General features: G+C 42.8%; 1 protein-coding gene and 1 long non-coding RNA gene across 7 annotated transcripts in view; both read left to right on the top strand.

Annotated features, from left to right (window-relative positions):
• Positions 1-22875, top strand: part of GLCE (glucuronic acid epimerase) — a 55630-nt gene that overhangs the window by 15110 nt on the left and 17645 nt on the right. For 2 of the 6 annotated variants that reach the window (XM_055716203.1, XM_055716205.1), the window contains exons 2-3: positions 938-1078; positions 2359-2458. The exons of 2 other annotated variants lie outside the window; for them this stretch is intronic. The gene's annotated coding sequence lies outside the window, so the exon portion shown is untranslated. The remainder of the gene's footprint in view (positions 1-937; positions 1079-2358; positions 2459-22875) is intronic. 2 more of the 6 variants (XM_055716204.1, XM_055716206.1) reach the window with 1 other exon arrangement.
• Positions 5880-9099, top strand: LOC129736494 (uncharacterized). Its single transcript, XR_008733165.1, has 2 exons — positions 5880-6826; positions 7933-9099. It is a non-coding gene; the product is annotated as an uncharacterized LOC129736494 (long non-coding RNA).

Raw genomic sequence — 22875 nt, 5'->3', positions numbered from 1 at the left:
CTAAAGCGTCAGTGAGTCTTGTGCCTTTGAAGTCAAATATCTCAAATGCTTTTAAACTTGTTAGTGAGACACAAGGTAAAAGATTTGTATGGGCAGAATCCTCTAAACGGGTTCGATTTGAGCAGGAACTGAATTTCTGCGGCGCTGGCTGGTTTTTTTTTCCAAGTTAGGGCTGCAGGTCTAGTTGAAAGTTGTGCCACGGCACAGCTTGTTGAAGGAAATTTTGGGCACCTTCATCAGTAGATTAGAATTTGAGAGAAGGAAGCTGCAGTGTATGAAAAAGAGCCAATCCACTCCCAGGTAGAATCATTGACAAAAAATAAGGGAGGTATTAAAAATCCAGAGCACCCTTAGGAAGTTTTATAGATGCAGGGAATCCTAAGCCATCATCTTCTTGGCACGGGACATACAGCACATGTGTTGGCACCATCCTTTGTGTATGGAAGACGATCACGGATGAAAATATCACTGCTTTCTCCTGTTAAAAACTTGTATTTCTTCTCTGGGAGTTGTTCCCTTATGACCAGAGTGCAAAATGTGGGAGTTCTGGCCTTAACTCTTGAAGGCAATAGGGTGAACTCTTAAATAATAAAAATAAATCTCTTGGGGGAGCCAAATGAAGGGCTTTCTGGTAGATGTTATGTGAGCGGAGAGAGCGGTCTTTAAAAATACATGTTGTGTGTGGAGTGGTTCTCGTCATTTGCAACCTGGCTGTAAGGAAAATACATGTGATGCTTTGTTGGTCGAATTTTGGCTTTGTTTGCTTCAGCTTATAAAGAAGTGCCAAGAAAATTAGTATTTTGTTGTAAAGATGTTTTCAAGGCCATGTATTTATTTTTATTTTTTTTAAAGAGAATTGTGGAAGACAAGCTGACAATTTAATGGTGCATGATGCACTAATAAAAATGTCTGTGTGGTTGCGTTTAATCCTTTAAAGGAGAGAAAAGAAACACGGTAGTGATCAGCATTCAAAAAGCAAGACGCAGGCTTAAACATATGCAAAGCCTTGGAGAGAGACTGAAGAAATGTACTGACGCTGTTGCAGAAAGCTTCTGACAGGCACATCACATCTTTGAAAGTAAGATTTGAATTATTAGAGCTGCCTTTGTTTATTAAATTGAGCCTCCATCAAGAGGATTATAGGAAGAAATACTGTGCAGGCTCAGGTTGTGTTGGCGTAAATTTTAATGGGTGATAAGATTATTGAGCTAATTCAGTAAGAAAATTCAAATAGATTTTTAAAAGATCCAGGTGTGTGTTAGATACATAAAGAAATAGACTTGAAGTGCACGAATAAGCCTCCTTTTATGGCACCCAGTTTGCTTTTAGCGACGGGTAATCCTTTTAAAACAAGACTTCTTGAAGGCAAACTCCAACAGAAGAGTGTTTGTTTAATTTTAAATTGGGAATGCAAGGGAAGGATGCAGAGAGCTAATAAGAGAGTAATTATACATGCTATTGCCAAGTTGAGGAAGGGCAGAGACCATTAAAATGCCATTTTAGGAGTTAATTATATGGTGTTTCAAGTCGATGCTGGTGTTCCGATTTCTGTTAAATCCACATATAGCGTTTGTTTAGGATGTTGTGTTCATGGCATCTAATTTCTATTTTAAGGAACTTCAGGCCACCGCGTTATGAAATACTGTCAAAAAAAATAATAAAAATCTTCCGGCTTCCATAGGGTTTGTGCCTGTTGGATTTGATTAGGAAATATGCAAAAGCAATAAAGGAGATGGAAAAAACCTTAGCAAATATTTTGGGACTGGTACACATACCATAAATAAAGCATTGCAGTGGAATTTGGTTAGTTAAATCTCTTCTGAAGCTCATTTAATAATTCCAGAGGCTCTGCTACCGCTCAGATGTAGCCAGCTGTAATTTGTTTCAAGGTTAGTCTTTGACTTCTGTTTTATTAGCTTTTCAGTTTATATTCTTCCACTTGTGCAGTTTCTCAAGTCAAACTACATAATGGTTTAGTTAAAACTGGGATCCTTTAGATAGGGGCTTTAAATTGGAATTCTTCAGAAACGTTTAATGAAAGCTCTGCATGAGGCAGATGTCAGGATTTACTCTTCAGTTGGGGAGGATTGTGGTGGGGAGAGCAGATTAGGCTCCTTTGCAGTTGATGTGCTGCCTCGAGGAAGTGACATTTATGCTCTTGATCCTTCAGTGATTCTGCATGTCAAGAGCTGTGCCTTGAAATTCGTCAGCAGTGCTGTCTTAAGAGCAGACAGGACTGAATAAGAGGATTTTTACAGATAGAGGGGAAAAAATTCAACTCCACCGGCTGTTGCAGATCCTTAAGTACTTCAAATTTTTCCTTTTTTTTTTTTTCTCCTTTTCACATCTCCCCTGTAGGAAATCGGAGAGGGAAATCGCTTTAAATCACCAACCGATACATTTTTGAAGCTGAAAAATCTGAGATGCATTAGAGTTCAGCGACCTCCCTTTGCTTAAGGTAAGAAAGGAGCAGATTCTTCCTGTTCCCTCCTTAATAAATATCTATGTTCAGTTAACTCCGGGGCTGGAGTTCCTGTAATGTGTTTCAAAATGTTTAGCCTGCTGTCGATGCCGAAATGGTTAACGTGCGTGGGATTTAATAACTTGCAGCTGCGGAAGGCATATGGCTGTGTGTTTACAGGAGGTGGTGGCGAGCCCCAGGTCCAGCCTGCCCAGCGGAGGGGAAGCAGGCAGCCTGGCGCGGGGACTCCACCACCCTGTCAGTGCTGCTCGGCCAGAGATGAGCTGCTGGGGTTTGTTGTACAGCTGAAGGGCTCTCTTGCCTAAAAGCTCATTTTCGGAGGTTTTTATCTTCCCGGTTTGGACGGTGAGTAAGCTCGGTAACTTCTGAAGGATGCTGGGGAGGGAAATAGGGTGGAGTGGTGAAAAATCTTACCTCCGAGAGGTAGTAGTTGGGTGAATTTCATGAAAGGTGAGTCTTGGTGAGCTGTACTTACGTTACCATGGCATCCATAAATTACTCCAGTGTGAATGCTTATAAGTATCAATGGTGAATTATTCCGGGTAAGGTGGTGCGTGAGAACAGGTCTGCATGCTGTTAGCCTGGCTGTTTGTTTTTATGTGAGAAGTATGTTAATTGCCGCCTTTTGTATGTTGTATATAATTATCCATGCTGTAAGCATGAGCTCGGTAGCACAGGAGAGGCAGGCTTTTTTAACCTGTTGTACTTGCATCGAGGCTTTGGAAGACTACATAAAATGCACGTATTAAAACTGAAGCTTGGCTCTCCATGACTGATTTTCGAGTGAAGTTTCTCCTCTTGTTATTTTTTGTGCTTAAACGGTTTCTTTACTAGTTGTGCTATATCTCACTGTGCACAACTTCAGGAAACCTAATTCAAAAGGAGAGATGCCAAAACTAGAAGGTAGAAAATCTTGTCTGGGGTTTCCAGCGTGCCTCCTGTGTTACAGCTGAAAGATAAAAGCTCTTTCAGTGCTGCTAGACCAGACAAGTGGTTTCAGAGCATTTCAACATGATTAAAGGAAACTTTAAACTTCTGCCCAATAATTAATACATGCTGCTCTTGTGTGCTTAATCTGAAATCGGTAAGTTTTATTTTTCAGGCTTTTGCTGCTGAATTTGTTCAGCTTGGGGTGAGTACTCCTGTGAATCTGCCGAGGTTTATTTCAGAACTCGATGTACAAATGTCAGGCCTGCACTGGTGTATGTGATCTGTCATTTCCAATTACTTTGTGCAGCAGGACTGTCTCGGGCGCAGAATGTTTTAAATTCTCGTGTTACTTTTGAATGAGCAGAAAAGAGCATCTGTGTTAGCAATTAAAATCTTCAGCCAGAAGTAGGAAATTAATTTTTAACTGGACAGGCAAACTTGTTTGGAAATTAGGGTGGTGTTTGCAAAAAAGCATCCATTTTGTGTTACTGCATCGTGCCTTTCTATCCTCTGTGCAGCTGGAGTAAAAAACAAACATGCTGAGTCCCTTGTGTTTTGTTTTTCGGGTTTTTTTTTTTTTTCAGCTGCTTATAATGTTCACTCTTCTATCACTTGCTATATTCTCCAAGTCTACTCCTGAATTGTTTGACTTGTCAAACTCATCATCCTTCCCAGACTTTTTCAAGCTTAACTGATTGTAGAATGTGCTTTTTATTAACATTGAGGCAATAGAATCTGAGAGAATACTCCTGTTTAGTAGGGGAATAAAGTTTTGCTGCCAGGTTTTAAATATATATGCTCTTAAACATGCTTAGCAATCTGCTTATGTGAGCATCATGAGTTTTTACATTTAAAGTGGAATGATTTTTTTTTTTTTTTTCTTTAGGATGAAAGTAGTTGAAGATCTGAATTGTGAGGGACAGATGAAATTAAGCTGCAGAAGCACTGATGGCAATCTACAAAGCTTTAATGTGTTAATGTAGTCTAGGCATTATACATATTTAGAAGCAGTCTAGATTGAATCCTGGAGAAAAAGCAGAGTTATTCATAGGCTCCTGTCTTGATCATGTTTTCCTGTAAGTGATGGATGGTATGAAACAGTGGTTTGAAGGAGATGCTAAAAATTATTTTGCTGCTGTTAGAACTGTATCAGATGTTAATTGCCCCCAAGTTCAGTATTGGTTTAAAAAAATACAGGGAAGGCTGGTAGATGAAAGAATGATGTTTGCAAAATTTCCTAGGCTTTGTGTAGACCTTCTCTCTTTTTTTTTTTTTCCTTCATGAATTATTCAAATGTTCAAGTTTGGTATATTGCTGTATTTAATATGTTTTAAATGATATTGCATCAGTTAATTTGGTGAAGGAGAAGATCTGGGTGGACTGATAATTAATCTACCGGGGGGAAGAGCAGCAGAGAAGCTATTGACATAGACTGAACAGTTTATTTTATACAAACAGGAGCATTTTAGCATCTGTTAAAAAGGGATTTTGATAGACCAGGGCTGAGAAGCTTTCTGGAGCTAGTGTCTCTATTCTAGCACATTGTTTTGGCCTGGCTGGAGCCTGTGAGTGCCCTGCCATATAAAGTAATAATTTATAGGTTGTCAGTGGGGTTGAAAGAGAATAAAGAGTGAATGCATTGAACTTCTAGATCAAGAAGGGACCCTGTAGCATCCAGAAGAAAACAGGTTAGTATTAATTTTATTTTTACGCTTAAATGTTGAACAGCCGTTGGCCAGAAACTAGGTGAATAATCTGTTCCTGGCAGTGGGGAGTGTGGGGGCGTGCAGGTACAACTTCTTGAAGAAACTTTTACAATACTGGTGAAAACAGAATGCTTTGCCTGTACGTTCCCTCATCTCACTCACTGCTAGGGGCACCAGGCTACTACAGGCAGGAGCAACCCACTGGCTGCACCCTCGTGGTGAATGTGCCTGTGGATACCAGGTCGTGTCTTTGACTTCTGCGTCAGTCTTTCATGTAACACCTCCAGGTCAGTATTACCTTTCCAAAGCAGCCAAGAGCATTGCAGATTATTTTTGGAGGCTGATACCCTTCTGTGAAGTCTTCCCATCCTTGTTGATGCCCTCAATTCATGTTTCCGAAGCTGGTTGTTATATTAGTTTTTTCTGTAGTAATTCAGTGATGCTTTCTTAATCTACTCGTGTTTCAGTGGTAAGTGTTCAGCTGTCATAATTAGGATGAAGTCTTTCTAGGCTGCCTGACCTATCATATATTTAAATAGGTGGGTCTGCACATCTATAGCACACCTGCTGAATTTTAAGATTAGCTCTGTCAGTCCCCTGGTAGAGTGCAGGTGGATTGCAGAAGAACTTTAAGCTTTCCATTTTATATTTCTGCTTTGTGTTAATGAAGACTTCACCTAACTTTTAACTGCAGCATCTGGAAAACGGTCATTTCAGAAGGTTGTTCTGAACATTGCTCAGACGAGGGGGTGTTTCTGGCTATTCTGTGCGGTCACCTCTCAGCTCATCAGGCGCTTCAGGGATCTGATGCACCATGGCTGGGTGCAAGGAGATCATTGCAACGAGCCTGTTAATTGCTTCTCGAGTGACCTAGTTCCCTTGCTGGAAACAGATGCGTAAGCTTTCCCTTCCTCCTCTGTATTTTATGATCGTAGTGGAGTCTAGACTGGCATATCCAGAGCCGCTTCCTTGGTGGGGTGGTTTGTTTGTTTTGTTTTCCAGAGGACCAGCTTCTGTTTGGAAATTTCCACAAGCTCAGTGTGTTTTGTGTTGTTTCCCTGCAGAGGTGAGGTGGGCTGTGTTTTGGGGACTGTGCCCAAGCACACCTTTCCGTAGCTGCTGTGGAAATGTCACATCACCATATTTTGTTAACCTAATGTGGGAATTTGCTTCTCCAAGCAGATGGCAAAAAGGTGGTTTAGTTAATTTGTACCTACTTGAAATAAGTCACTAGATGTGTGTTAAACCGCTCATTTATTAGTCCGGAGCATATCACTGGTGGATAAGTGGTGATGTTAGATTACAGGCTCAATATACAGAGGAACTGGGCAGGTATCTGCAACTAAAACAAAACCAGAAAAGGTGTTAAACTGACCTGCAGCCATTAGAGCCTTGTAAATAATCAGCCTTTAGAAGGGAGAGCAATGGCTCTTTCCTCTGAGAAAAACGTGCCTCACAAAGAATTTTTCTACTAAATTCAGCATTTCTTCTATAAAATCTCTCTTGTGCTGTTTGCTTGCAGACTTGGCTTGTGGGGTAATATACATCTGATGGTCACTGAGATGATACCAGGTGCATGCTGGCTTTTATTTGCCCGGTTGGGCATGGTTCCATGCTGCACTCAGCCTAGTATTAGTCCTCTGTCATCGGAAAAAAGATCTCCCATTGCAGTCAAAAAACGGTCTTTCAACAGTGTCCTTCACACAAGGTGAAGCTATTTTTATGGGTTTTTTCCTCCTTGGAGAAATACACCAGGCAGAAGGGGTAAAATCACTTAATAGTTAACTAATGTTGATTACTAATTCTGTGAAACCTGCAACAAAATAGCGTTTGTTTTCTGCCTGGCATTTTGGGCTTTGTAAGGTGTGGTCTTCCATAAGTATGTGGTGGTTCTTGTGCTTTAGTAGGTACCAGGTGCAGCAGAGATGCTTGTTCAATTCCGCCACTGCATCCTCATTGCCCCAGGAGTTAATAACGCTCTGGGTGTCCTGACGGGAGCGGCTCCCGCACTTGCTGCAGCTGCAAATCTTCCTTTGTCTTCCTGCTGTTCCCACTTTGGCAAAGTGTCTCTGAGCATCGCCAAGCAGTATAAATCGAAGTGAACCTGGCCCAGTAGCCAGCTGAAGGCCGGGAAATGTTGCCATGCCCTCTCTGACAGTATCTTGGAGTTGTGTAAGCAGTTTCTCAGCCCCAAGGGTTATATCAAAATGGAACAAAAGGAAGCTGAGCTGACACAAATAGAAAAAGGGAAAACAATGTATTTTTTGGTTGTCTCTATTAATAAGCTGTCGGTGCTGATAACCTGATGTCCCCAAACCCAGTTGTTGAGAGCAGCTGTTGCTGCAGCCTCTCTCAGCAGGTCCCGGGCAGCTCGATGGTGAGCCCAAACAGCTTTCTCCGGGCTGGGGCATGCACAGGCTGCAGCTGGAGCATGAGGGACCTTCCTTTAGGTGTGAAGACCTCAGTAACTCCAGATGTTGATATCAGGGAAGCAGGGGCAGGTGGTAGTATCCATCCATCTTCTCTTTGGCAAAGTGCTCCTTAAATTCAACAAGAGAAGCAGCACAACTTCCTGGTACTGCGAGGAAATCTTCTGGACGCAGAGTGTTTTAGTACATTTGTTGCATTACGAGATTTCCATTAGTGCCAACTAATTACGTGGACCATGTTGCATTTGAGTTGCAATTACATTGACCGATGTACAATAATTAGCTTTAATACATGCTTCCGTGTGTAGGGCAGATTTAATTGCTTGCTGTTTTTTGACAAAGATATTGCTATTTTCCGTAATTGGGTTTCCCCTGTCTTCTGCAGGTGACTCTCGAGAGCTAGCAACCTCTCAAACGGGAAGATACAGCCACTGACAGTTTCTTTGAGATGAATACGGCATTAACATTCTCTCTGGCAGCTTTGCTAATGGCATTTTGTATGTCTTGCTCACAAGCAAATACTTTGTCTTCACGTCCACCTAACAACATTAAGCCTTACAAGTGTGTTTCCTGTAACGCATGGGCTAGCTCCAGCTAAAATGGAAAGACTTTCGGATCAAACTTGTTGCTCTGCAGGAAGTTACCTTAATGGAGGTAGTCAGCTTAACACATCTTGATGGTTAGGGTTAACAAATTGTATATCAATCCCCATGTTTTCCGTGGTGGAGTGATGGCATGGCAGCCCACAGCCCTTTCTGCCTCCGGCTGTACGACGTGGTGGGAAGACAGTGTTGATGTCTTCTCCTCTAAAATATCAGGAACCCACCTGGCTGTGTGTAATGCTCGGCAGCTGGTGGTGTCAGCAGTGCAAAGGGCAGAAGGAACCAGTAGATTTAGCTTTTCGTGCCTTTACTTGGCACCTTCCAGGCACCATCTTTTCTGAAAATTATCAGCGAAGCTAGGAAAGAAGTAAAAAATGCTCTGTTTGCATTATTAGTCAATGCTTATACTGCGCAGAATAGAAATGCTTATAATGCATAAAACAGAAATGCTTATATATGCACAGAATACTAAATGCTTACGTTTCTGCTTAAAACGTTTACTTTGAAAATTCTTTTTATTTAAATTTGCAGTAAAGCTGCTAGCACAGAAATGCCATGAATCGCTTTATCCTGTCTGTATATGCAGTCCCTTTCTGCAGTGCATATTGCTGAATGTGTTCAGCATAAACAGTATAATCAGCGAAACTATTGTTAATGCTTAATTGCTAACTGAATCTTTGCATGTTTGCAGAATTTTTTGGCAATGACATTGCCAGTTGCTCAAAAGAAAAACACCCCAGAAAGAGCCCACGTGTGAGTAAATTATGCTTGCAGTGCTGCATCTGACAGTGGCAGACCTATCATTAATAGTACAAACTTTTCAAAATAACTAAGATGCAACAATAAAGCCACAACAAATATTAAATACATACTAAATAACTTGTTATAAAATTTCAGATAATGCTTTGAAGTGTATTGCTAATAAACCATTTTTACAGTGGTGTTGATGAGTTCCATCTGCAGTGTGATTTAAGTGTCTTCATCTTAATAGCTCTTTTGCCTGTAGCGAAGTTATATGGTCAAGATTAATGATGAGGTATAGTACCATTGTCAGTCTCAACACATTCTTCTTGATATATTTTCATTAGATTAACGAAGTCATTGTAGGATAGGCATAACCTGTCTATAAAGCAATCATTATGTTTGTGTATAGATAGATTGATAAAGCTCTCCTCTTTACAACAAGTCGTCGTTGTTCTTCTTTCAGCTCTGTGTTTCTTGTGTTCATCATCTTGCGAGCTGGCAAGCAGGGAACCAGGATAAACTGGTGCTGTGTGGTGACTTTCACTGTGGTCAGTCTTCTCAGGTATTGAAGTTTTCCTCTTCATTCAGTGACGAGTAAGGATTTGAGGTCAGCTCGGGGTGTTTCCCAGTACCTTGTCTGAATTCCCTATTTGTGGAACTGAGCTGAGTGTCTGAACTATGAGGACATTCACAAAAGCTTTAAAAAGGAACCTGTTGAGCGAGTTTTCATCAAGTGGAGATGTCCTTAAGTTTGGTGAGTGCTGGGGGCTTCATTCTGAATGTATTTAGCGGAGATTAAGCTGTTTCCTTGTATTTTTGGTAAAGATACTTTAATTTTGGTACGCGTTCTGCCTTCAAAGAGGCAAAGCTATTCAAATCTTAAAAACACTTCAAAATTGAACCTCTCTAACTATTTGCAGAATAGACTTCTGGTTTATTCTAGTATCTTCTAGTGACCTAAGCAGTATAATTTTTGCTGTTCTGGGATGTAGCAGTGAGTGCTAGTGGTTCACTGTGAATCAGCAGGAGTTAACATAAAACACTATCATCAGAGGGTTGAACCAAGATAGCGAAATATTCTACTGCCAGTTTAAAACTGGAAATACTATCTTTTGCTGAAATCTGTACAGCAGAACCAGATATTGTGACAATGTAAAAATTGGGAAAAGTACTGTGGTTTGTATTTAGATGAGCACCGTAGGAACTGCTGCTGCAAAATGTGCACTTTCTCACTTTAACAAGAAAAGATCTTCTAGGAAACCTAATTAAAAGTATTTCAGGTCAGGAGGTAATATTTAATTGACTCGTCTCTTCTTCCCTGCTTCCTCCGTCAATGAGTTGCATGTTTCACGGTGTAGAATAGTCGGTGTGGAGAGGAGAGAGGAGGTCAGTGCTCGCTCTGTAACTGGATTGCTTGCGAACCTTCCCGTGTCAGTATTTTCTGTTTAGTTTAAGTATTTGTAACTCATGCCTTTGCTATGGAGAATATCCTCTGCGTGGGTTTGAAGTTTCTGCCCCAGTGTCTTAACACTTTTTGCCTTTGGAAAATGTGTGGTTTTGGGTGGGTGGGGGAAGCATCAGTTTAGCCATAGACACTTCACTGGCTACACGTCACACTTGGAAGGTCGAGGGTGCTGATCTGGAGTTAAGCATAGCAGCGTCCTTGGAACTGTGTTCATCTTCAGAATGACTGTGAAAGGCTTTGGGGTTGGCTTAGGGGTTTTTTTGCTTGCAAATATAATTTTTGCATATGCTGATCATTTTGGGGATACTTTGTAGAGAAGGAATTCTGAATTATATTGGACTTAAACTTTAGGCTGTTCTTAAAGCTTCTTGAAGTTTGCTTCGCTTCTCCCCAGAATAGCTAACTTGATTGCATCCTTCCTGTTTGTTCCTTCTTACTTTGAAATACGCCTTGCTATTAAGCTTGTGGTAGCGATGCTGCACCTTTGCAGGAGTGAGGAGGCACTGGGCTTGTTGACGTTTCACAGCAGTTTATTTAAAATAGAAAAATCAACTCCTACTTCTGCAGAGCAGAACCTGCATTGGAAAAAAACAGGTAAACCACAAAACTTGTTTCTTTTAGCAACAGGAAAGGATGCATAAAGTGGTGACGATCTTTTGGAAAAGAAGGGATTATTTCCCTGCTGGTTCTGACTTGCTGTCCCAATACATTATACGTGTGTGTTTGTATGATACGTACTCATACATTATTGACATGGGAGAGGCTGGTAGTTTACAGTCCATTAGATTCAGTCTCAGAGTAGCGATCAAAGACCACGCAACTATTGCAAATCATTCCCTTTTACCTGAAGTGCCGGGGGAGATGGAGGGAATTGTGGCCTCTCTTTTGCAGGAAAACAACTGAATAAGAGAGCTGCCTTTATCCTGCTTGTTTCATGTTAATAGCAGGTTTTTTCAGAAATTGAATTCTATAAGAAGTAGTAAGTAAGCCTTGGGATTCTGAGGATTTACATTGTGCAGCTTCTGTGAAAATGGCCCCGTCTTCTGAGGATAATGAGTGTGTCTTTGCACTCATTTTTTTAAATCATTTATTAATCATATTAAATCATAGTGATTTAAATGGCGCGCTACTCAAAGTATTCGGTGTGAGTATCAAGGCCTAATTTAACTCTTCTGCCCTACTGACAGGGACTTTGTCTGCAGCAGCTCTGGGCTGGTGCCTGCCTGGGTTTCAGCAGGAGTACTGGTTATGTGGATACAGCCGCTGACACCTCGATTCCCCGCTGGAATGAGCGAGTTACACGCAGGCTTCAGGTAGCAACTGTCACACAGTAAAAATTTGCAATCCAGAAGTGAAATGGTGTTCTTCCTGAAGTCTGTAGCGAAACTCCTGTAGCTTAATTTGTGTAAAATAAGATGCAAGGAGAGAAGAGAAGAAAAAAAAGTCTGGGTTTGGGAGCTGGTGCAGAGACAAGTCGGGAAGCAAAGATACTTAGCTGAAGTCGGGAACATCTGCAGTCCGGGGGGGTAAAATTGGTCTGTTCCCATAACTGTGTTTCCACCAGAATCCCACAGCATTTTGATTAACTTGCATGGCAAGTTGCAAGCCAATACAAAGTCTACAATAAATGGAGCTGAAGAGTCAAGATTAAAAAATGTGTGCTGATTTCCTTGAGGGTTTGCTCTGTAATATGGCTCTTCTTAAAACAAACTGCCTGCTTGCCTGGGAAAAAGGGCAGAGCATTGCTGAGCACAATCCTGCTCCCAGTGAAATGGTATTTTTGGCTGAAGGAGGCACTAGTTTTCTCCCCCACTACTCACCTTTTCATAATATGTGATATTTTAAAAAACAGAGGAGGTTCAGCACCAGGCTACCAATCCTGAGATGACATGTACGTGCGAGGTGCTAATAGTGTGATAGGTGCAAGGGTTTGGATGCGTGCAAACGTAATCCAAAAGCATTACATGCAGGCAGGTCGTGAGCTCAGCTAATCTGGGATGTTCAGAAGCATTTAAGGAGGAGAGTTAGTTAGGAGAATTTATTGACAGCAGCTGCTTATATGCTGAAATAGTTTAGACTGAATCGTTGCTGCAGGGTCATCACAGCATTCTTGAGCATGAGAATCTTTACTCAATGCTTACATGATGTTTAGTCGGTCCTGGGTAGCACTGGAGGTATTAAACCTTGCAATCCCAGCTGAACAGCAGCTCCAAAAGCCCCATCCCACATATTATTTAATGTGAAAATCCAACTGGGAATATTGCTGGAGGACCTGCAGCTAAAGTTAATCCAATCAAACTGAGAGCCTGTAGAGGAAATAGAAACCATCATGTAGCTGCAGACCAAAATCAGTCTGTGCTTGTTAGGATCGAGGTTATTCCACGGCCAGTTATTTCCCTTGAAACACATGAAGTGCCTGTCGTCCGTGGCTTTTGTTTAATGCTCTTGCTAGACACTGTGGTTGACTCGGGTTTTTTGCATGAGACTGATCCCAAGAAGAAAAGCAGAAAGATTATGTTGTCAAGAGTAATAAGTTTGGGTTGCAGCTTTCTATTCTGTGCGTTGCTTGGCATTTAGAGGTTGAAGAAGTTTGAGTGCCACTTCTTAAAGAATGGGGAGTATCCTGTTATAAGATTATAATTCAGTGTATTGCAACAGGAAGAACAACTAAAATCTGTGGAGCCAAAGAAGATTGTGAGAGACTCTTTCTGGATTAACATTGCCTGTAAATCCACATTTGGAGCTAGGCATTGTCTCTTCATAGATTCTTTTCTTTCCTGAGTATAAAACTGCAGTCAAGATGTCTTCAGTCCCCTAATTACTGGGGTGGAAGCTGGGGGGGGGGTCTTAGTTACAAAGGCTAATGGAGAGCAGCGTTTCATATGGAATTACGGTTGTGTGTAGTCAGGGTATTTGTGTAAGTGTATGATTTCTGCGGTTTAAGAACTCTTTATTGTCATGTCTTAACTGGTCCAGCACTCGTTACAGTTACCGCATAGAGAGCAAGGGTGTGATGGGAGGGGCTGCGCAAACTTCATTGAGAAGCTGCTCATCTTTGTTAGCAAACCGAGGGGTTTGCATGTAGGCAAAGAGCTGCCTCCTCTGCACATGAACTTTATCAAAAGCCTTTTCAATCCAAATGGAAATTATGCAAGCCTCATCATCTGAATCTATTGTGAATCCAAGGAGTTTGGAGTCATTTCATCTATTTTTCTAGCCTGTGAGAAGCAATTCAGTGCAGCTGTGCCTTCAGCTCCCTGCAAGGGATCGAGGTCCGGTGCGTGGGAGGGTGCATGGCTTCCTGCCCTGGGACCCCCCCAGGAGGGCTGGCCCAAAGAAGCCATCAGTCCCCTCTTTGCAAGGGGCTCCAGGACCCCCTGAGGGCTCCAGGACCCCCTGAGGGCAGCCACTCAGGAGAGCAAAATCCAAACGTACCTCAGCCCAGCAGGAGAAGTGGAGTGCTCCCTCTCCTAGTTCCAAGAAGGTGGCCGGAGGCAGCAAAACCTGACTCTGTGTTGTGTTCCCTCAGAAGTGAGAAACAGGTTTGTAGCATCCACGTGCTGGCAGGGCAAGTCAGGAGAGGGTGATGTCCAGAGACAGACCAGTAGGAAGTACTTGATGCTTTGGAAACTGCTTGCTCACTTCCACTTACGTTCCGTGATATCCAGATGAAGTAAAACTTTTTTTCTCCCTTTTTTTTTTCCTTGAAAGGCTAAGGCTCTTTTCTTGTTCAGGACTGAATTACTGTGTCTTGAGGGTGAGCTAGAGAAGGGAAGCTTGCTTTGGAAGAGAGTTCAAGAGTTTAATGGATTGTTAGGACTTTTTTGTTAGGTTAAGTGTGAGTTAACCTAAATTCTAAAACACAAACTGGAAAGATGTAGCCACCAGAATCTATGCAGACCTTTCTTTTTGTCACAGTACAAAAAGCATCTTTACAAGCTTCCACTTTAAGCTGTTAGACACACTGAATAGAGCCATTATTGTAGCATGTATCCTCCATTAACTGTTTCTAAATGTTGTAAAGCACAGTGAAATTTTTTTTCTTACTTCAATACAATTATTACCTCTTTACTACTGAATAACATGCAAAAGGGAGTTTCTGTAGGGTTTCTGTGAACACGCTCTGTAAGGCTGCCTCTCCTAAAGACAAACCACTTAAATTTGCTGAAGTCTGTTAGACTGGGATGAAATTAAATCAACTGCTCCAGGAAATGGCATAAATATTCCATTAAAAAAAACCAAACAGTTTTGATTGTAACAACTGGTTTTGATATCAAAGCACCGGAGCAGAGAGTGTGTCTGTGGAGATGCAGAATGGATAATACCTGGCCTTGAAGGTGCCTCCACGGAGGGTGGTGTGGATCTGTCCTGGCTGCTGCTCTCTGAATTGTCTGTGTCCCACAGCGGTACCCAAAGCTGGTCTGGGTTCTGGCTTCATCTCCAGCAACGCTGAGCAGAACAGAAGGGTGGTTTGTGGTTTTATGTCTTGCAACACATACGCAGTTTCCACGGGTATAGCCATCCCGTGGTGACTTCTGTGACGACAGCCTGTTGGAGTTTAATTTGCAAGGCAGTATAACCTTTTGAAGTTTTTTTTGTTTTTTTTTTTTTAAAAAAAAAAACCAAAACACAAAAACCCCCACAAAACCAAACAACAAAACAAAAACCCCAAAGCCATCCTGTTTAGTGGGACCTCACTTCTCATCATGCGGTTGGTTATCCTGTTGGAATAACTTGCATTTGGTGAATTTTTCTTTTCCAGACCACTGCCTTAGTTTATTAAGCATCCTCTTTTCCACAGTGCTTGCACCGCTTGCCTAGCTTTGCAGATGAACTGGACGATGGAGGCGGTAATCACTGTTAGTGAAAAACATCAGCCAGAAACAGGGAAGTCCCAAGACGATGCTCTGCGCCCTTCCACTTGATGCTTTAGCTGGTGATCTCTGGGAGCTGTCGCTTCCCTGGGCCCTTCTGCACCCACCGGCTGGAGCAGCTGCTCGTGCACAGCGTCTGTCCTTGCCTTGCCCATGAAGATGCTGCGTGTTAATCTAGTTTGACGCAATCCAGTATTGCTGCTCTAAATCAAAAAACACACGCCACTGGGACTTGTTCCTGGTGGGGTGGAGTGGTTTCTTAGGCTTGTTTGTGTTAGGTTTAAGAAGTGTAGGTTTAAGTCATGGATGAAATACTCCTGTCTACGAATATTAGAACAACTGTGATCCTGATGCTTAAAATATTCATTTAGAACGCTTGTAAAATGTTAATTTATTTTTCAAGCAGGGGTAGGCATAAAAAAAGTCACAAAAACGAAGGATTTGGCGCTACAGTAGAATTTTAATGTCTGGTATTTCCTGCTGTCTCTAAGAACGAAGTCTGTTGTTTGTTCTAACTGCAAAATTATTTAAACTTGGACGTGGCCTTCCCGAATGGAACTGGAGAATAGATAGGCACATGGTATCCCCCGGCCAGGTCCCTGCATTTGATCCCTGATCCTGTGCCATGGCTCTGGTCCCCCTGCATAAGAAGTCTGATGATTTTATAATTCTGTTTCTTACTAAGAAAAGCTCTTTTTGACTGATCAACCTGAAATTTTTTGTTTGCTAAAATTTTAACGCTATAAATCCTGCCAAGCCTGTGTTAGGTTCTGTGTTGCACGTGTAAGTTTATAGTAGTTGCAGGTGTGCATCCCAGTTTTGTTGGAAGTAAAGAATCTCGGAAATCAGCAGAGCACAGGAGCCATGGACAAAAATACTTAATCTCTCCCCATGCAACAGTTCTTTGCACTTTACTGACCTGCATCTCTTCCTGACGAGAGAAGGTTCCTCTGAAAACGTTTTATCTTTCCTCAGCAGTTGTTCTGACCTTTCCTTTCACTGGTAATTTTTTTTTTTTTCTGTTGGATGTTTAATAGTAATCACCTCCTGTACTTAAATAATTCACTGTCATAGCTATACAAAATAATTCATGGGCAAAGCATGCTTTCTATTTGCTATCAAATAGCTTTCAGCATTCTTTTATATCGCTTCTAATTTTGTTCTGCCCTCCTGTTTCATCAGCTCTTCTAAGGAGCTGAAAAGTAGGATTTAAAAAAAGGTAAAAGAAAAGGATATCTCTATCTTATACCTTATTACGTGCCTATATGCATTCATGGGCTGTATTCTGAAAAACAGAATTAAAGTTACTGTTGTGCCTTATGTAGAAGCTAGCTCAGCCTTTGTGGTGAACTTCAATAAAAACAGGATTTGTACGTTATCTTGGTCTCCCCAGTACCCAGCGCTGCTGCCTCCAGTAATCTCTGGCGTGCTGAATATGAAAAAATCTAGAAACAGAAGGTTTCCAAACACATTTGCCAGGGTTAATGCCAGAGTCTAAACATAAACTCTGCTGGGACAGACTGTTATTTGGAGAATGAAGTGCCAGACAGAGCTTGATTTGAAGGATTAGGAGAAGGAAACGCAGCACCTCTCCCCAGGAACAGACGTCTCGTGGATCGGAGACCCCGCTGCCCAGTGCTGGCTCTTCTGCCTTGACCCTGTTCCCCAGTATCGACAGCCTGGACAGCGTTACCTGGTGCGTGCGTTTTCATGGGCTGATCCTCAGACAGCGGTAGCTGAGGAGCGGGGCTGTGCGCAGGCGCTGCTGTCTTTCAGCATCGGTCGGGTGCTCCTGGTGCCCCTCCAGGCTGTGTCTAAGCCAGGCTGGGAAACCCAGAGGTGGCTCTCACGGAGGTCTCTGTCCTCTCTGTTTGTCCTTCAAACCGGCATATATAGAAAACTTTACGCTATATGCGGCTGCTTAGCTTGTGTTTACCAATGTTGAGGTTCAGCCGCTACTAGTATATTACGTGATATGTAAAACCATTTGGAGGAGAGGTATTTTCAGGGGTTTTTTTCTTAGTGAACGCTATGAGAAAATACCTGTGAAAGCAGTTATAATCAAAGCTTCCAAATTTCCTGGCAAAATCCCTTTAATAAAGTTTTTAAGCAGCATTGCGTACTGATGGCCGGGTCATTCCCTTTAGAAATACTTAGTTGGTGAAGCAACAAAATTTTGCTGAAACCTTTAATTCTGCCATTGACTAACTACCATTAGTAACTCCTTCCTGGAGAACCATCTGTACAGAGTGCCAGGGTTTGCTAAGCAAGTAAGATGAGGCGTTTCTAGCCAGTTGCTCTAATTTAAAACAGATTTTATTTCTTTCTTTGCTATAAGCAGTGTTACTTCCTTAACCTCTGTTTTTTGCGTAGTAAAAGAAATTAATGAAACTGTACGTTCAGAGTAAATATACAAGAATATGATTGTGAATGGTTCATGCCAATTAATAAACTGTAAACATCTGTGGAACAAACCTGGGGAGTTTGGGGCTTCCCAGAGACTGGAGCTTTCAGGGGAGCACTTAGAAGCAGCGTGTGAGGGAACTGCTGATGCATTTACTGCTGTGACAGTGGCTCTTGCAGCGCTGTTTGCAGGATCTGTGTATCCATTGCTTACTGGAAGATAAGTCATGATTAACTGCAGAAATGACATGAAGCTCGCTAGCAATTGCCAGATAAAACCATGCTCTCGGGAAGATGTCGGCTCATGTCCTCAAAGATCATCTCCTTGATGGGAACCATGTAATTTTTAGGGTGAGGTGTGCATACTCTCCAAAGTCTCGTGCCTGCTCCTTTTAAATGATTGCAGTGTTCGGACTAGAAGGGTTCTTCTATTTTTATTTGAAGGCTGCATGCGAGCAGGCACGCCAAATACTTGCCAGCTGTCCGAGTTGTAATTTGGAGCACACTTTGTATTGAATTCTTGTAGGCGTTGTAATGAGTTGGCAGCAGAAGTGCCTGCATCTCTGTCCGCTCGGTTACTGTCCGTGAAACCCTGTCAGGAAAGAAAACGCCACTCTGTCTTTCCCACTAAAGGTGCATTGTTTATCAGGCTGCTTAATGGCAGGAAGAAAATGATGATGTTCTAAATAATTGGGATTTTTAAGTGGAAACTCCTGGAGGGAACCTGGCAGGGAAGAAATGAAACGCACAAAGCAAACTCGACCTTTCTGAGCAGCAAGAAGAATCAACAGGTCTAACGTGGTCAGGGTCGCTGAGCTGAGCTGCCTTTGTTGGCACCGGGGTAAAAGATTTTCCTTTTCTCTTCATGTAAAGGGTCTTGGAGCATATGCTGGGAGCAAAATAGATGAACACGAGTTTTTTTTCAGCATGAAGGAAACTCGTGCTGCTTTGGCTGTGCGATACTTACAGCCATTATTTCCCAGTCCGTTAGGAAAGCAAAGGAGACGGAGAGCTCGACTGTGAGCTGGCTCGGTGTCATGCCTGGGTGACAGTGTCATGTCATTTGGTGAACTAATTTAGTTGCAAAATGTAGTTACTAATGTGTACATAACTGCATGAGACAACTTTCGAGCATTTCTGATAAGCCAATAAAATGTAAAGTGATAGTGAAAAATCTCATTTTGATCCTAGCTTATGTGTTTGCTTTCCATTAATTTCCAGGTGGCAGAAGCCATGCTCCGTGCCCGCAGCTGGGCAGCTCCTCGGGTCTGGCGGAGAGGGATGCTTTTGATGTTGCCCTGTCTTTGAAAAAATATAGGAGGGAAACCAAGCCTCTGGCTTTGCATTTTTGTTCATCCAATTTTTGCAGAGACAGGGAACCAAGTAAGAGATCCGGCTGATTTCCCACAGTCTGGTCAGGGTAGCCATGTGTGATGTGCAGAACTTGTCCTGAAGCAGGTGAAGGTACTGGGCTGGGTAAAAGGAGATGTGGCTTTTTTCGTTTCGTTAAACCTGCTTTGTTAACCAAAGGGTTGATGCTGTTACTTCAGTTCCGTTGCTGTAAGCCACGGATATGCTGAGATACATAACGTCGAGATGCACAGCTAGGTGCTTTGTCCTGCGTTGTTGTGGTCTGCACGTCTTAAACACCATTTTTGTGTTTTGTATGATTCCTAAATCCAGCCTAGAATTAGGTTGGAAATCCTGTGTCTGTGGTTTGAAAAGCAAGTGGTTTTGGTTTTTTTCCTCTTAAAGATCCTCCAAAACTTATTCCAGGTATGTAGGTTTGATAGCTGTTCACCATGCTGTGGTAAAGGAAGCAAAGCAGCAGGAGGGGAAACTGCGCTTTTTTTTTTTTTTTTTTTTTTTGTGTGTGTGTGTGTGTGTGCCTTATCAACCTTAAAGATGTACATGCATAACGCTGAGCTGTAGAAAGGGATTTCCAAGGCAGATATGTTCTGACTTTTCAGGGCTAAATAGACCATGATTTATGTGGTTTATCTTCTCTCCAGTGGCATGATCAAAATATAAATTACTGCCGCTGTACTGGATCAGTCCCCGCATCAAGGGAATTTGGCCTTACGGGCTGGCCTCCAGCAGAAAGCTCAGATCTGAGTGATGAATTTCCAGATAGCCATGTGGCTGGGGTGGCAGAGACTTCAGCTGGGCTCTCCTGTCCCTACGGCGCATACACTGGGACATCCCCAGCACAAATACAGGCAGGGTGGAGAATGGATTGAGAGCAGCCCTGAGGGGAAGGACTTGGAGGTGTTGGTGGACAAGGAGTTCAACGCGATCCAGCAGTGGTGCCACTTGCAGCCCTTCTGGACTTTTTGCAAGGGCATGTCATGATAGGACAAGGGGTAATGGTTTTAAGGTGAAAGAGGGTAGATTTAGATTAGAGATTAGGAAGAAATTCTTCACTGCGAGAGTGTGAGGTGCTGGTACAGCTTCTCTGGAATGCCTTATCCCTGGCAGTGCCCAAGGCCAGGTGGGACGGGGCTGGGAGCAACCTGGGCTGGTGGAAGGTGTCCCTGCCCATGGCAGGGGGGTGGGACTGGATGGGCTTGAAGGTCCCTTCCAACCCAGACCCTTCTGTGATTCTGTGATCTGTGCATTCAGTTCAATACCTGGCTGAACAATACCTGTCTGCTTAGAGAACATGTGCCGTTATTGTTTAAATGTGTTATCTTCCTTTTCCTAATGATTTGACTATGCCTTGACTGTAGCTTGAATGTAAAATACCTTCTCGCTTTTAAAATAAAGCTTATAATGATTTAACTCGCTGGCAGGTACTGCAGCTTTCTATCAGCAAAGTTGTCTTAGGATATAAATCAGCATATCCGTCCATTAGAGATCGTGCTGCCAAACCCACGTGTGTACTTCGTATATTTTCACAATTATTCTGCCTAACAGCTGGTACGTGGGTGTTTGAGGATGTGGTGTGTTGGTGAGGATCACAGCTGTAATTGTGGCTTTTAAATGTTCTCTATCACACTCATTCCAATAAGCATTTGAAGTAACTTTTGGACAAAAATAACTCGTGAGCTCAAATGCTTATATTTTGGGAAAGGCAAATAGTTGCAGTGAATGCCATAGCACTGTTCAGCGAGAGCAGGTGCCCGCACTTTCATAACACACACGCGAGAGAACTGCTGCCAGAGCAGACAGGGGATGGGGATTTATATTAATTTAAAATTTTACTGCTCCCCATCATCGGTATGAAATGATTCTCTTTTTTTTAATAAGTCAGCAACAAATAGGAGCTGACAGGATAATGTAATGCTTGCCAGTGCTGATGATTAAACGTGACCTGTATGGAGACTGCAGGACTGGAGAAGCTGGTAACAAGAGGGATCACGGAGGCTATTTTTAAGGACAAAAATGTTGTTAATTGAGGTGTTTCACTTAAGTAAAACCACATTGCTTATTAATGTAAATAACTGGTCGCACCACACTCTTATGAACCTTTTGGATTACTGGTACTCATTGCAGCTGAGGATTCAGATAGTTTGGATGCTTCGTGCGCGACCTGGCTGGCTGTCCTCCGCTGCGGTGTGCCTCACCCTTCTTGGATGGGGAGGCTGCAGCATCACCCCCAGGCGCCCAGCTCCCCAGGACCCGCCGGCTGCTGCGGGGGTGGAGGTGGGAGTTCTGGCAGAGCGAGGAAGGACGTGTGCTCGCTCACTCTTACTTTCTTGATGTGAAATCTGCTTTTTCTTCTTTGGGGCTGTGATCAGATGCCTTGTTGTGAGGAAGCTACTAATGATCCAGAGGAACAAAACAATCCAATTGCTTGTACTTGCCAGTCAGGCTGCACGGCGGGATGGACTAGATGATACATCTATGTCCACAAAGCAGCAAATGCTGCCTGCAGCCGGCTTGTTTAGCTGTTTGGGTTTTTTGTTTGCTCTGAGTGGTTAACCCACAGTGAGACCTTCCCTGACAGTCCACTCGTCACTTCTCACCAAACAGCACTGAAGAAAAAGGCATACAGGGCTTCCCCATTCAGTTTGGTGGTGGTGTATTTTTACTTTATGAAGACAAATAGTTGGAATGATGCATTTTACGTTGTTCTAAGAAGGTAGTAATGTGTGGCTGAGCAGAAAAATGAGCAGCTCTAATGCCTGTGCCTGGCAGTGTGATCAGAGCACATACCTGTGGTAGCGCCTGTAAGTTAAATACAGTCTGCAGGTGCAGTTATTTTTCCCCATAGGTCTCAGGGTTGCTCTAAAGCAGAACCAGCAATAGAGTCGCTGCTTAAAGCTGCTGAAACTTGCCGGGCTTGCTGGGACAGTTCGGTGGGAGCTCCTCAGCCCCCCACCGACCCCTGCAGAAGCTTGAGATGATGCCTGCACATGCTGCCCTCCTTCCCCTGCCAGCTGGCGTTTCCTCGGCGGTCGGGTACACTGTCAGAAGAGTATAGCTAATTGAAAAGCAATTTGAGCTGAACACGGTAGCAGCGGCATCCAGGAGAGGCAAATCACAGCCGTAGCTAGTGCCATCCAGAGTACTGCTACGGAAGAAGGGACTGGGGTGCTATAAAACCAGCGATGCAGTGGGTTTTCCTTTTCTGCCCAAAGAGAGACCCCAGCTCCCTGAAATAATATTGCAGGGCTCCTCCCGAGGGCCTTGTTAGAGCCCTTAGGCTGCTGTCTTGAGGCTTGCTCAGGCATTGCTTTCAAAGCCTAAATATAAGGGAGACTGATGAAATGGTTTCATCTTTTGCTTCATTAATCTGCGTAGTAACTATATAATACTCGATAGCTTGGAAAGAGGCAGTGTAATGCCTCCACAAGCAGCAGCACTAGATTTTGGAGTTATTGTTTGTGCCATTAGTGAGGGGTTTAATAGCTTAATCCATCTGGAAAGCAAGTAGATTTATTAGACTGTACAATAAATGGGCTCATAATTACAGCAGCAGTCCCTATTAACTGGTTTTCCTGATATGGCACAAAAGTATGATAGACAAGTAACTTCATCTTCAAAGTTCTGAAGTGTTATTCCATACTAGATTTACTAGAAAAACAAAGGCACCTCGATAATCTCTTTGGTGCCTGAGAGCCTTTGCAGTGACTGGGACTGGCCAGCTCGTCTGAATGCAAATGTGCTGGGCAGTTGTGCAAAGAAACACAGATAAAGCCATCATTTGCAGTGCAGGACAAGCGAACACCCTCCTAGCATCTTAGAAAAAATACGATGTTCTATCTAGTTTAGATTACAACTACTCTTTGAGCTGT

This window comes from Falco cherrug, chromosome 7 (assembly GCF_023634085.1).
Source record: "Falco cherrug isolate bFalChe1 chromosome 7, bFalChe1.pri, whole genome shotgun sequence".
NCBI lineage: Eukaryota > Metazoa > Chordata > Aves > Falconiformes > Falconidae > Falco > Falco cherrug.
The sequence above is the reverse complement of the archived record's forward strand: the minus strand, read 5'-3'. Positions and strand labels throughout refer to the sequence as shown.